Source organism: Prionailurus viverrinus, chromosome B4, assembly GCF_022837055.1.
Source record: "Prionailurus viverrinus isolate Anna chromosome B4, UM_Priviv_1.0, whole genome shotgun sequence".
Lineage (NCBI taxonomy): Eukaryota > Metazoa > Chordata > Mammalia > Carnivora > Felidae > Prionailurus > Prionailurus viverrinus.
In genome coordinates this window covers 53,308,835-53,323,130 of record NC_062567.1, presented here as the reverse complement: position 1 = coordinate 53,323,130, position 14,296 = coordinate 53,308,835, and positions in this window count along the sequence as shown.

Here is a 14,296-nt window from a genome sequence, read left to right as displayed (position 1 = left end):
GGAGAGAATGGAGAAACAATTGGCACCACTTCACAGCTTTCTCAGAGTAAACTAATAAATTGGTATTCTGAGTTATACATCAGCATTTCGTGAGTTGGGATAAATCAAGACTGTTTGTTTGCTTTTGTGTCATTTACATGGTGACCACACCAAAGTACTGAGACTTTGTTGCTAAAGCAGCTGACCTCCTGGCCTTTCAAGATAATATACCTATTTTGTGTCTAACTAAATGTATATGTCCTTATTTTTTTCGTGCATGTTTCTTCAAGCCCATGCAGTTTTTAAAACCAGGGGAAACTTATTTCTTGACTATGGATTTGTTGACATAAATTCGAAAGTATACAATTTTTTTAAAAGGAGGAAATAAAAGAGAAGGAGAAATAACCACTGATTAATAGCCAGTGGTATGGAATCTAAAAAAAAAGAAAAAAGAATAATGAACTCATTGATACAGAGAATAGGTTGGCAATTGTCAGAGGTGGGAGGCGGGAGTGGGTGAAATAAAAAGTGGTCAAAAGGTACAGAACTTCCAGTTATAAAATAAATACATCATGGGATGTAATATACAGTATAGTTAATAATACTCTATTATATATTTGAAAGTTACTAAGAGAGTAGGTTTTAAAAGGTCTCATCACAAATAAAAAAATTTGTAATATGTGGGGCAATGCATGCTAACTAGACTTATTCTGGTGATCATTTCACAATATATACAAAATCAAATCATGTCATACATCTGAAACTAATATAATGTCATAGGTCAATTATATCCCAATTAAAAATATATGACAGGGGTGCCTGGGTGGATCAGTAGGTTAAGCATTTGACTTCCACTCAGGACTCAGGTCATGATCTTACAGTTCGTGGATTCGGGCCTCGCATTGGGCTCTGTGCTGACAGCTCAGAGCCTGGAGCCTGCTTTGGATTCTGTGTCTCCCTCTCTCTCTCTCTTTCCCTCCCCACTTACATTCTGTCTCTCTCAAAAATAAATAAAGATAGATAGATAGATAGATAGATAGATAGATAGATAGATGATAGATAGATAGATAGATAGATGATAGATAGATGTGTATATAGATATAGATATAGATGTCAGAATGAGGATGGGGGTGTGAGGGAAAAGTCAGAGATTTACTTTCCTGGAAGAGTAATTTTTGTTAATGACTTCTCATTTTACTAAACAAGGCTTCTTTTTTTTTTTTTAATGCTTATTTATTTTTGAAGAGAGAGAGAGAGAGAGACAGAACGCGAGCAGGGAAAGGGCAGAGAGAGAGGAAGACACAGAATCTGAAGCAGGTTCCAGGCTCTGAGCTGTCAGCACAGCTGACACAGAGATAATGACCAGAGCCAAAGCTGGATGCTCAACCAACCGAGCCACCCAGGTGCCCCGTAAACAAGGCTTCTGTATAACAGATCTGGCTACTTCATCCAATCAACTATACTTCAATTAAGAATAAATGACAGACTTGGTTTTCCTCATATACCATGCTTAAATAAGGTGAGTAGTGTGATAGAGTGAGGAAATGAAATAATGAAATTAATAAATAAAGACAGCAGAAGCATTATTGGCAAGAAAGACTGAACAAAAATTAATCATGTTCCCAATAGAAGAAGTTGAATAGAAAGATAATCCAAAGTCACACAAAATCAAGGCTAAATAGAAGCCTCAGAGAAAGTCAGAGTTCTTTGGTCTCTTCCTAATTTCCAGAAAATGCTTTTACAAATGGTCAGGCAACTGAGCATCTGAGATCTAATTGTGTCACGTCTAACAAACTGGTTTGATGTTCTCCTTTTAGAAGAGCAGATGGAGTCGTCTAAAGACTAAGAGAAACCCCTGAAGAAAGATGTGACAGCCTGAGGGACAGACTTAAACTAATGTTTAAAAAATAAATCTTTGATGAATTAGCAAGGATTCTGCAACCCAGATCTAAATGAGATTTTTCACCATTCTTTAAACAAGGCCAAAGTAATTTTCTGATTTTAAGGAAGAAAAGAAGACACAAATTTAAGAAGTTAAATAAAAAGCAGTTGATGAGAAGGAGTTAAACCATGAATACAACATCAAGGAAAGTCACTTTAGATGCTTTCTCTTCATTAAAAATTCCTTTAAAACACAAGGCATTGCAAATAAAAATATAATAAAAGCTATGTATCCACTACCCAGTTTTAATAAATGTTATTATTTTGCCATACTTGCCTCAAATCACTTTTGAGGGATATATATGTTTGACTATTTCTATATTTCCCTTCCCAGTGCAATATTCCTCCCTTTCTCCCAGAAGCAAACATTATTGAGTTTTGATAGGTACTACATCAACTATACATCAACTACACCGACTATATATGTATGAAAACAGATAACACAATACATACATAATATACATATGAAGTACATGCAGTATTAAAATATTAATTGGAAAAACAACAAACTTGTATAGCTCATGTGACTCATGTATATATCTTTTACATATATATGTATATATATATATATATTATTAAAATTGCCTTTAATCTGGGAAATTTTAGAGAATGAATTTCAGAGCTAGTTGGCATGGCTAAAAAACAGTGGTCATTTCTTCTTGGAAAAAAAAATAAGAATAGAAACAAAATTTAGAACAAGGGCTTTGTTATAGTGAATTTGGAAGCTATTTTACAAGCTCTAAGAAGATACTGAGAATGGGAAAGGATTTCAAAAGCGGTAACATGATCAAATTGCTACCAAGAAGCTCTTATTTTATAAATTTGAAATTATAAATGAGACGAGTCCAAAACAGATTTCAAAGGTGAACCCAGGTACTAAAAAAAAGATTACGGTTACTCATTGAACTCTCTTCCATGCATGCTAAACTACTCTCCAGGAGTAACTTACACAGCATCAGAAATTACATTAATTCTTCAAACCTCCAGGGTACTGTTTAGTAAGTTATTATCTGATGTATTAAATTTTCTTAGCGCCTAAATTATTCTCACAACATCAGCTATTCCCTGGGTAATCCCAGTTATGGCCTCCATAAACCCTATAGCTTTCTGATTACTTAAGAGTTCATGTGACTCCCAAAAGTGCTCAATTTATTCACAGAAGTAATTTAGGCCACCTAGAAAATCCAAATAAACAAGTGAAATTCAGTCTGATGCCATTGTGTCCGTATGCTTAAAGACAACAGAGTGGGAAAGGTCAATCTGATGTATGCAAACCTATTAAAGACAGAATCTATTGACTATACAGCCAATCCAAATGGACATTATGATTGGCAAGCAAAGCCAATTAAATAAAGAATAGTTCACTTATTGGTTTTATGTAGTCAGAGCTTTAGTAAGTTATAAATGCTCCATAAGTCTGGCTCTTAGTCAGACTTCCTGGGATCATTAACAGTCTCTTGGTAATTTTATCAAAGAGAGACATATTGATCCCGTATTCCAGCCAAATTCTAATTTAAAGAATTATAGTCTACTCTCCTCCAAATTCCCTCAGATTAAGTGATATGTTCTGAGAGGACAACCACCCACACTTCTAAGGTGCTTCTCCCAACCTCAAGCCTCTCTTGGGAAAACCAAAACTTCTCTCTGGCCCAACTCTATAGCACAGATGCCTTGATGGGTTCACAGAAGCCTCTTTTCTCATCACCCACTTCACAATAAAGTGTACATATTCTAGTCCTTTTTTTTAACAAGAGATGTGTTTTTTATCATTACACAGTTGATCTCAACTGAACAGGTCATGGACAAGTATTTATTTACTACTGATTTCTCTACATATCATCCCAGGAGTGATAAAGAGAAGGTAAAAGTGTGAGGAGCAAAGTTGTGAGCTTCAACTCTTCCTAGAAGAAGGGAAAATAATTAGCTTTATTGCTATTCCTCTTGGAAATAAACATTAGCCTTACTGGTTCATAAATAGAGGCTGGAAAACACCAAACCATCCCATTGTGGTAGCCAACCAGAAATATGATCATTACTTTTTTCATTAAAACACCTAGGGGAGGGCAATCCCTATCAAAATTACACCAGCATTCTTCACAGAGCTAGAACAAACAATCTTAAATTTTGTATGGAACCAGAAAGACCTGAATAGCCAAAGCAATCTTGAGAAAGAAAACCGAAGCTGGAGGCATCACACTCCCGGACTTCAAGCTGTAGTACAAAGCTGTAATCATCAAGACAGTATGGTACTGGCACAAAAACAGACACTCAGGGGGCGCCTGGGTGGTTCAGTCAGTTAAGCTTCCAACTTTGGCTCAGGTCATGATCTCGCAGTTCGTGAGTTTGAACCCCACATCGGGCTCTGTGCTGACAGCTCAGAGCCTGGAGCCTGCTTCGGATTCTGTTTCTGCCTCTCTCTCTGCCCCTCCCCTGCTTGTGCTCTGTCTCTCTCTGTCTCCCAAAAATGAATAAACATTAAAAATTAAAAAAAAAAACAGACACTCAGATCAATGGAACAGAACATAGAACCTAGAAATGGACCCACAAACATATGGCCAACTAATCTTTGACAAAGCAGGAAAGAATAGCCAATGGAATAAAGACAGTCTCTTCAGCAAATGGTGCTGGGAAAACTGGACAGTGACATGCAGAAGAATGAACCTGGACCACTTTCTTACACCATTCACAAAAATAAACTCAAAATGGATGAAAGACCTAAATGTAACACAGGAAGCCATCAAAATCCTCGAGGAGAAAGCAGGCAAAAACGTCTTTGATCTTGGCTGCAGCAACTTCTTACTCAACACATCTCCGGAGGCAAGGGAAATAAAAGCAAAAAATGAACTATTGGGACCTCATGAAAATAAAAAGCTTCTGCACAGCGAAGGAAACAATCAGCAAAACTAAAAGGCAGCCAACAGAATGGCAGAAGATATTTTCAAACGACATACCAGAAAAAGGGTTAGTATCGAAAATCTATAAAGAACTTATCAAACCCAATACCCAAAAAAACAAATAATCCAGTGACGATGGGCAAAAGACATGAATAGACGCTTCTCCAAAGAAGACATTCAGATGGCCAACCGACACATGAAAAAATGCTCCACATCACTCATCATCAGCGAAATACAAATCAAAACCACAATGAGATACCACCTCACACCTGTCAGAATGGCTAACATTACCAACTCAGGCAACAATAGATGTTGGCAAGGATGTGGAGAAAGAGGGTCACTTTTGCACTGCTAGTGAAAATGAAAACTGGTACAGCCACTCTGGAAAATAGTATTGAGGTTCCTCAAAAAATTAAAAATAGAACTACTCTATGACCCAGCAATTGCACTACTAGGCATTTATTCACAGGATACAGGTGTGCTGTTTCAAAGGGGCACATGCACCCCAACATTTATAGCAGCACTATCAACAATAGCCCAAGTATGGTAAGGGCCCAAATGTCAATTGACGGATAAATGGATAAATAAGATGTGGTATATACATACAACGGAGTATAACACAGCAATAGAAAAGAATGAAATCTTGCCATTTGCAATTACGTGGATGGAACTAGAGGGTATTATGCCAAGCGAAATTAGTCAGAGTAAGACAAATATCATATGACTTCACTCATATGAGGAATTTAAGATACAAGACAGATGGACATAAGGGAAGGGAAGGGAAGGAAAAATAATGTAAAAACAGGGAGGGGAACAAAACATAAGAGACTCTTAAATATAGAGAACAAACTGAGGGTTGCTGGAGGGTTTGTGGAAGAAGGGATGGGCTAAATTGGTAAGCAGCATTAAGGACTCTACTCCCGAAATCACTGTGCACTATATGCTAACTAACTTGGATGTAAATTTTTTTTAATAAATAAATAATTTTTAAAAAACCACACACCTAGGAGGGGCACTTGGGTGGTTCAGTCAGTTAAGCATCAACTTCAGCTCAGGTCATGATCTCATGGTTCCATGGGTTCGATCCCTGTGTCGGGCCCTGTGCTGACAGCTCAGAGCCTGGAACCTGCTTTAGATTCTGTGCCTCCCTCTCTCTCTGCCGCTCCCCTGCTCTCAATCTCTCTCTCTCTCTCTCTCTCTCTCTCTCTCTCTCTCTCAAAAATAAACATTTAAACACACACACACACACACACCTAGTAGAGATTATCTATAAGTGAGCATGAACTAACATGGAGCAAAATGGCAGGTCTGATAGGGTAAGCGTGCATGGTGAGCCACCAGTCTGCAGGATAACTTGGGGTGAGATATCACAAACTAGATTTTTTAAATCATCACCAGTCTTACAATTTTGTCAACAGAAAACTAAATAGTTGGGTATTTGTTTGTGTGGTTTCATTTTAAAAATCAGTTAATTCAGTGAGGAAAAAATGAATTACTCTGGTTTGACATCACATAGGCATTAATAGGCATCACATGGGCATTCACAGGTTGACAGGGTTTTAGTTTCCACGTGCATGTTTTGTATCATGTTTGCAAAGTTCGAGCTACCTACAAGTAAGACATTTCTTTGGTAAAAAAGGTAAGAGGCATTGTTATCATGGAAAATAATAAAAATGACCATAGCTCAGAAAGCATTAATGCCATCTCTATGCATTTAAACTACAGCATAGTTGGCTGTGAAACATAAATACATCTAGTTAACACATAAGCACATATTGAGCATCTAAAAAATCATCTTTTCTTTTTTTAAGCAATACTGACACTCATTAGCACCTTTGAATATAATTTCATGCAATATAATTTTTTTATTTATAAAACTGTTTCCAGGTGTGATTATTATTCACCCATCACAAGATATATTTTTAAAAATAAAAACTGACAGCATTCACTTCCAAAATTTATGTATGCTGGTAAAATACTCTAATTATACAACAAGGTAATTTTGTTAATGTAATTTTTTGGTATCAGTTTACACCGCCTAAAGATGTTTGCAAAGTTAAAGAAAAAAAATTTTTAACTCCAAAGTGTAGGTATTTTCCATTAATGCTGTTCACTATTTCCTTATGGATTACAATGGATTACAGCTATATGTAACCCAGGGTGATGTCTGGCAATTCTTTCTCAAATTCCTTTTCTTAATATGCATAACCAGAATCCCAAGGATGGGAGGAAATAGCATCTTTGATATAACTGCAAGCTTATTCTTACCAAAGCAAACTGTGACAGCAGAGTATGAAAGAACTCCTTCAGAAGGAGGGTCCTAAAAGTGAGGAAACGCAGGAAAATTCTAGACAATTCAAATTCACCTAGTTGTGATTCCAGGCAACAAAAGTACAACAAATTACCCCCAGTACTAAAGAACTCCAGAAAGGTATTCCACTTTAGATAGAAATAGAGTTGTAATTATTTATCCACTTGATATTTATTGAATACCTACTGGATGATAGGTAATGTGCTAGGTGATGAGCATCCAGAAATAAAAAGCATGGGTCTCTGCTCCACTCTGATGGGGGAGACAGATGCACGAGGTGATTTGCCTGTAGTGATTAAGTTTGAGTGTGGAAGATGAGATTCTCCTGGGAATGACGGTTATTCAGGAGAAATATCAGTCAGGTCTACTCTGCAGGAAGATCATCTTGATAAAGAACAACAAAGAATAAAAGGTACTGGCCTCAGGGCTCCTCTGAGCATCAGAGTCTGCCAGCAGGGACCCTGGGGTCTCCTGCTTAAAAGGTCCCCCTTACATTCTGAGTGCCCATGGACAATGTGTCCCCTAGAGGGCTTTCCCTGACAACGGGACCTGTTGGGACTTTCTGCTTACTGCATTGTTTATTTTTCCTTTCTCATAATTAAACTTTCTTTAATCCTACAAGGTAATAATATTTGCAAATGAAGAACACCTGCTTATCGAACATGATGAATTTTCCAGGCTTCTGGGGAAAAAGTTGTTCAAGCCAAAGAAATCTAATACACACCTAGAAAGTAACCCGAACTCTCCATGATAGGAATACATGGGCACAGGAGTTAAGTGTATATTCATACAGAGAAACCATGAAAATTGTGCCTCTGTGTGTGCGTGTATAACCACAGAATTCTAAGCTTGTAGGGTGTGCTTTATATCTATATCATATGTTATCCAGATACCAGTTGTATATTATAAGCTGCATATGCAATACCATATGGACACCATAAAATATCACATGTGTTGTCAGGATAATTTTACATTTAGTGCACGATTAAAATGTCTTATATACCTAGTTTTTCTGTGTATACATGGATTTATCTAACAAACTGCTTCCATTATCAAATTTAGATATAGATCAAAGTTAAAGTCTCTTTACTTAAATTTAATAAAAAGCAATATGGAAACGTGAATACAGTTTGTTTTTCTTCACTAGATTTTTCTGCCACGCAGCATTTAACACTGGTGCAGCTGTCAATACCCATTCATCTGCTATCGGGCAGCTTTTTCCTTTCACTCACTGTGACATTTTTAAAGTGGCAAAAAAAAACAGCTTAAAACAGCATATTTGTCACTTTTTTTTCCTAGTGACCTTTTAAGCACTAGGGAAAATTATATGTACTAAACCTTTTAATCATTACACACACATTTCACAATAGTGCTTTAGATAGGGGTATCATTTAATTAAATTTAAGAAATTTACATGGTACGTGCTGCTGTTCATTTAATTATTCAAAAATTTAAACATAAGAAAGCCTCATAGCTCTTAGCTATGGCAACCATGTAACGCAACTATAATTTATATTAAGAATCATTTTTTATAAGTGGAATTTCAGAAATAACTTGTACACACCCGCAGTTTCCAGCTTTTAAGATAAATAGCTATATAAAACACTTTTCTTCAGTAAATAAAAAAGGTATGTGAATGGTTAGGCATCACAAGGAAGGTTTTGAAAAAGAAGATGCAAGAGTGAGTCTCAACCTTATTTTAGATTAGCTGTGTGACCTTGAGGGAGTCACTGTGTATCTCTGATTCGTAGCTACTATCTCATCATGTACAAAATAAGATACTCATAGCCACTTCTATTACAGTGCGATTATGAGAATCAAATTAGCAAATATTTGTGAAAGTGCAATGAAATCTCTACAAAATGGAAAGTAATACTACTTTTAGCTGAAAAACAAATATTGTGTTTCCTACAGGTAGTAGAGAAATGTAAAATTCTTATAACACATTAGAAAGAAATAAAATTTTCAAAACAGGCTAAAATATCAACATTAGCAATACAATATTTAAAGTTAGTGTCCTTTATAAAAATAGAAACAGAAATATTGCCATGCCTGCCATAGCATGACATTAAAAATTGTAAAAGTTAATAATTCTGGATTCCCCATTTAGTCTCATTTTTGTTCTTACACTTTCACTATAACTGACATATCTTTAGAAGTGACCACGTCTTTTTCCTCCGATCCTCTCTACTCTGCAGCCATGAATACAGAAAGTGAATGGGCTTTACACCCTAAGACAGAATAGCCACTTCACCACTTATGAGTTGGTCATCAAGAGTACTTAGCTTCTCAAAGCACCAGATTCCTCATCTCTTCAAAAGAGAACATAATTCCTCTCGCACAGGTTCTTTTGTGGGTCATAAATAGTGTATATTCAGGGCCTGATATGTAATAAGCTCTTGGTCAATGGTATCCATCACTGTTGTTCAGGGAAGAAACTCTCTTACCACATTTTGCTCTGACAGCAACAGGGAAGACTTACTGATTCTACAGTTGAGCCAGAATCCTGTCAGGAATCAAGACACAGGCCTTCCCATCCTTCAGGCGGTCCTCTTGGAGCCCTCCTCATTTGGCTTTGGCATCATGGTGAAGCGACAGCTGGGAAGGACAACCCTCCCTTCAAGGTCAAGGGTCACTGTTGGTTTGCAACCTCAGGAGTTTGTTTTGTAACCTGGGTGAAATTTGAAATTGGCCCCCATACAGAGAGGACAAGGAGAGATGAAAGAAGGAGGCAGGCCGCTCCAGACTGGTAGGTGGCAGTTTTAATAAGCAAGGGAATTTGCAGACAAGGCTTATCTTGAGCAATCACAAAATGAGAAAATCTCCACACATGCCCTTGAGAATCTTAGACGTTTACACACAGGCTTTAACTGGGTTTAGTCACACATGCTATCCAGATGATCTTAATAACACTTTATTCTCACAAGGTTATGTCCAGGAAATAGTTCCTCGTGTGGGAATAGTGGGGTGAAACATGAATTCTAAGGACAGGGGAAGGGGTGAGGAGCCTCCAATTATCTGCATCTAGCTAGCGGATCAACCAGTAGTCACATCCTTTCAATGAGCAACTCCAACAATCATGGTGTCCTTCTCCCCTCCATGCCAGTCTCTTTATATAGACAGGGAAATGGGGGGAATGGACTCAAGTCATGCCTGGTAGTAATAGGACTGTTCTAATAGAGATCACTAAACATCATAAGAAAGATGAGTGTTAGGAGAACTCGAAACCATCATGTCTAGGAGATTTGGGACAACTTGGGCTGGGTCTTAAAGGATGAATGAAATTTGTCAAGGTGGCAGGATTGAGTAGAAAGATTCCCTGACAAAGACAATAGCACGTTCAAATCTCAGAGAAGTGAAACAGTATGAATGGTTCTTTTCATATCACTGAAGCATTGTTTGGGAGCAGAAGGAGATCAACAGTGATTGCATCATTATGGTACCATCTTGGAAAGTCTAAGTTTTATCCTCTCTTCAGCTAGGACCCAGTGAAGTTTTCAGCAAGGAAGCAACACTCCCAGATTTGTGTTTTAGAAAGATTGCTTTAATGTTTATATGGAGAAGAGGTTGGAAAATATTGCACAATGAGAGATTAAGTAGCAGACTTTAGAACAGTCTAGACAAGAAATAGTGTGATCCTGAGCTAAGGCCATATGGGAGTAAGTGGGAGAAGGGGGCAACTAAGAGAATCAACAGAAATTAGTGAATGAAGATAGGGAGTGAGAATACAAAAGTTGAGGATTATTCCTAGTTTCCTGGTTAGTGTGATTAAGTGGATAGAGGACAGATTACACATAACACAATGAGCTAGATTTCATAATAAAATGAACTTGTGCTAAAACACAATTACACCAGAAGACAAAATGAAGCAATCTCATGTTTACACTTATTTATGATAAATGTCTGGATTTAAGAGACACTGTTTTTCAGTATCTGACATTTTGAAATAAAGCCTGAATAACTGTATTCCTGTAAACTTAAAATCACCTTGAATGTGTAGCAGATGCTAGGCCATCTTATGGGCAATGATATGCATTTCAAAACTGGGACACAATTCTTAGTAAAGTTATATCATGCTCAATAATGTTCTCAACAGAACATGGTATAATTCCCCTTCCATTTACATTGTAGTTGCCTTAGAAAATTCTGCATATGTTTAAACTTACATAAGTACAAACTTATTCATGTTCTTAGGTAAAATGGAATACATTCTAGGCTTAGGAAATTGTAAACAGCTTTTTTTCACCTACATGAATGGCTACTGGGAATATCTGAAGTTGTACAGAATACAGGATAATTCTTTGGGTGGACTGTTCCGGGTAATAACAAAACCTTGAGAATCCCTGCTTCCTCATATGCCAAGTCACTGTGGCACCTAAATCATTGAGACAATTAAAAATCTTCCCAACAAATTTGGGGCGCCTGGGTGGCTCAGTCGGTTAAGCGTCCGACTTCGGCTCAGGCCATGATCTCGCGGTCCGTGAGTTCGAGCCCCGCGTCGGGCTCTGTGCTGACAGCTCAGAGCCTGGAGCCTGTTTCAGATTCTGTGTCTCCCTCTCTGTCTCTGACCTTCCCCCATTCATGCTCTGTCTCTCTCTGTCTCAAAAATAAATAAACGTTAAAAAAAATTAAAAAAAAAATCTTCCCAACAAATTTACAAAACATTCTCCAGGGAATGGTATCACTCTGAGCCCTTAAGAATGAGTACGCTTAGAAAATGTTCCAGAGAAAATATCACAGTATCCTTTTCCTCGGCATCTGGGAGGACTGTTTCAGCCCCGAAATAAAAAATCACCTTCCTTAAAAGGAATATTGATCCTACTAATTGAGATCATCTTAACTCAGTTTGAGATAACTCAAACTGTAATGGCCAATCAGAAAGTATGAGAAGGGAAAAGACAGTATCATATCTATTCTTTAGTTTTTAGAAAAAGCCTCCTATCTTTCTCTGAGTGTTTGTGTGACCTTAGACAATGCAGGAACTCTACAGACCCTGCTAGTCCAGGGGTAGAGTGGGGTTAGATACGGAGAATGACCATATCTTTACTTTATGGCTGCCCCTGCCCACTGGCTTGTTGAATCCAGGAGTCTATTGGAGGAATCTCCCACTGGCTTTTGAGAACCAACCTAAATTTTCTAGAATTCTTCGAGCTGGTTGACAATACATTGGCAGCCTGAAATTGGCCATGATTGTAGCATTTAAACTGCAGAAATTGGCAAACACTACAAATCAGGGCTCTCCCTAATACCCAGAGACAGTTGTTAAACATTACTGGTACCTCACTGGTTGAAGTTTTCTTTTATCCTATAGGAAAGGGAAAGATCGTCACTGAGAAGGCATTTTACAAAAGCCCATCATCCTCTACATCCTGTCTGGCCTCACAGCCTGCTCATTATAACCTTAAATCTTGTTAGTGGTGGACTTCACAATGCTGTTGCTCTGAAGCACCCATGCAAGTGTTTCATGGATGAGCAGCCTCTGTGCCAGCCACAGATATATATATAGGCAACTAAAATGACTCACCCTAAATAGACACTTCTGGGAAATCCTAGCACTTCTACCTGTCAAGGAGTGAATTCCAGTCCTCCCTTAATCCTCGTACAGCAGCTAAGTTTTACTCAAACCTCCCCCTTGGGCATAAAAACAGACACGCTCAGTTGTCCCTCACTCTGCTGCCCCTGAAAGATCAAGCTTGGGGAAAAGCGACAATAGCCTCAATGCAACTTGAAACTGACAAATCCCTGAGCTTCAGCGTCTGGGCCAAAAAGAGTTAAGAGTTTTGTCAGCTCCGAGTCACTAGAGGCTTCAGAAGTCAGTCAAATCTGCCCACTCAACACATTTTGCTTTAAATAGGAAAGATGCCAACTGAAGTTGAATGGCAAAGGAGATTTCCAGGCAGTGGTAAAACTAAGAAGAAGGCAGGGAAAGGGAATACGTAATAATAGCAATGATTCTTTCTTCGAACAATATGACCTCACTTTGACTAGCTGTTCTGTCTCCTTTCTCACATGTCCTCTGAGTTAAGTGTTATTTTGGCCATTTTACAAGTGGCAAAGTTAGAATGGTCAGATAAATAAGCCATTCCAGAACATCTGGAGAAAACAGAACTAAAATCTGGGTCTTCTGATATCTTTCTCTCAATCATTCTGACCCTAGGTACATGTTTCCCACTTAGTAACAAGAAGATAATGTAACTAAATATCCCTCCAACCACAAATGTGCTTAGGCTTTTATGCACAGGAACCAGTTTTTAAATAGCTGAAGAGTCAAATATCCATTTACTTCAATTGAATTCTAGCATGTTTAAAAAAAAATCAATATAAACTACAAATAACTCCATATGCTATCTACTCCTTATATCTTTTTTCTTTTTTAAAAAAGTTTTATTGAGCTATAAAAAGCATATGATAAACACAGTAAGTGTACAATGTGATGAGCTTCGATATATATATATAAACCCATGAAACCATTACCACATTCAAGATAATGAATATTCATCACTCCCAAAATTTCCTTGTGCCTTTTGTAATCACTCACCTACCCATCCCACACACCAGGCAACACCTGATCAGTTTTCTGTCAATACAGATAAGTTTTCATTTTCAAAGTTTTATAAAAATAGACTCATACAATATATAGTCTGTATGCGTCCTCTTTCATTCAGCATAACCATTTTGAGATATATTCATGTTGTTGTACATATATGTTGTGTTCCATATAGTTCCTTCCATTTTATTACTGAGTGCATTCCATCGTATGGATATACTACAATTTGTTTGTCCATTCACCTATTGAAGGACATTTAGTTATTTTCCAGTTTGGAGCTATTACAAATAAAGCTGCTATGAGCATTCATATGAAAGTATTTGTAGACATATGATTTCTTTTCTCTTACAATAATACCCTCCAGTGGAATGACTGGCTCATATGTAAGCGTATGCTTAACTTTTTAAAAACTGTCCAACTTTTCCAAAAGTGGCTGCATAATTTTATATTCCCAACAGCACCATCTGAGAACTCCAGTTCCTCCGTATCCTGGTCAACACTTGGTAGGTCAATCTTTTTCATTTTAACCATTCCAATAGGTATGTATCTCATTGTGTGGTATCTCATTGTGGTTTTAATTTGCATTTCCTTAATGAATAATTATATTGAGCATCTGTTCATGTG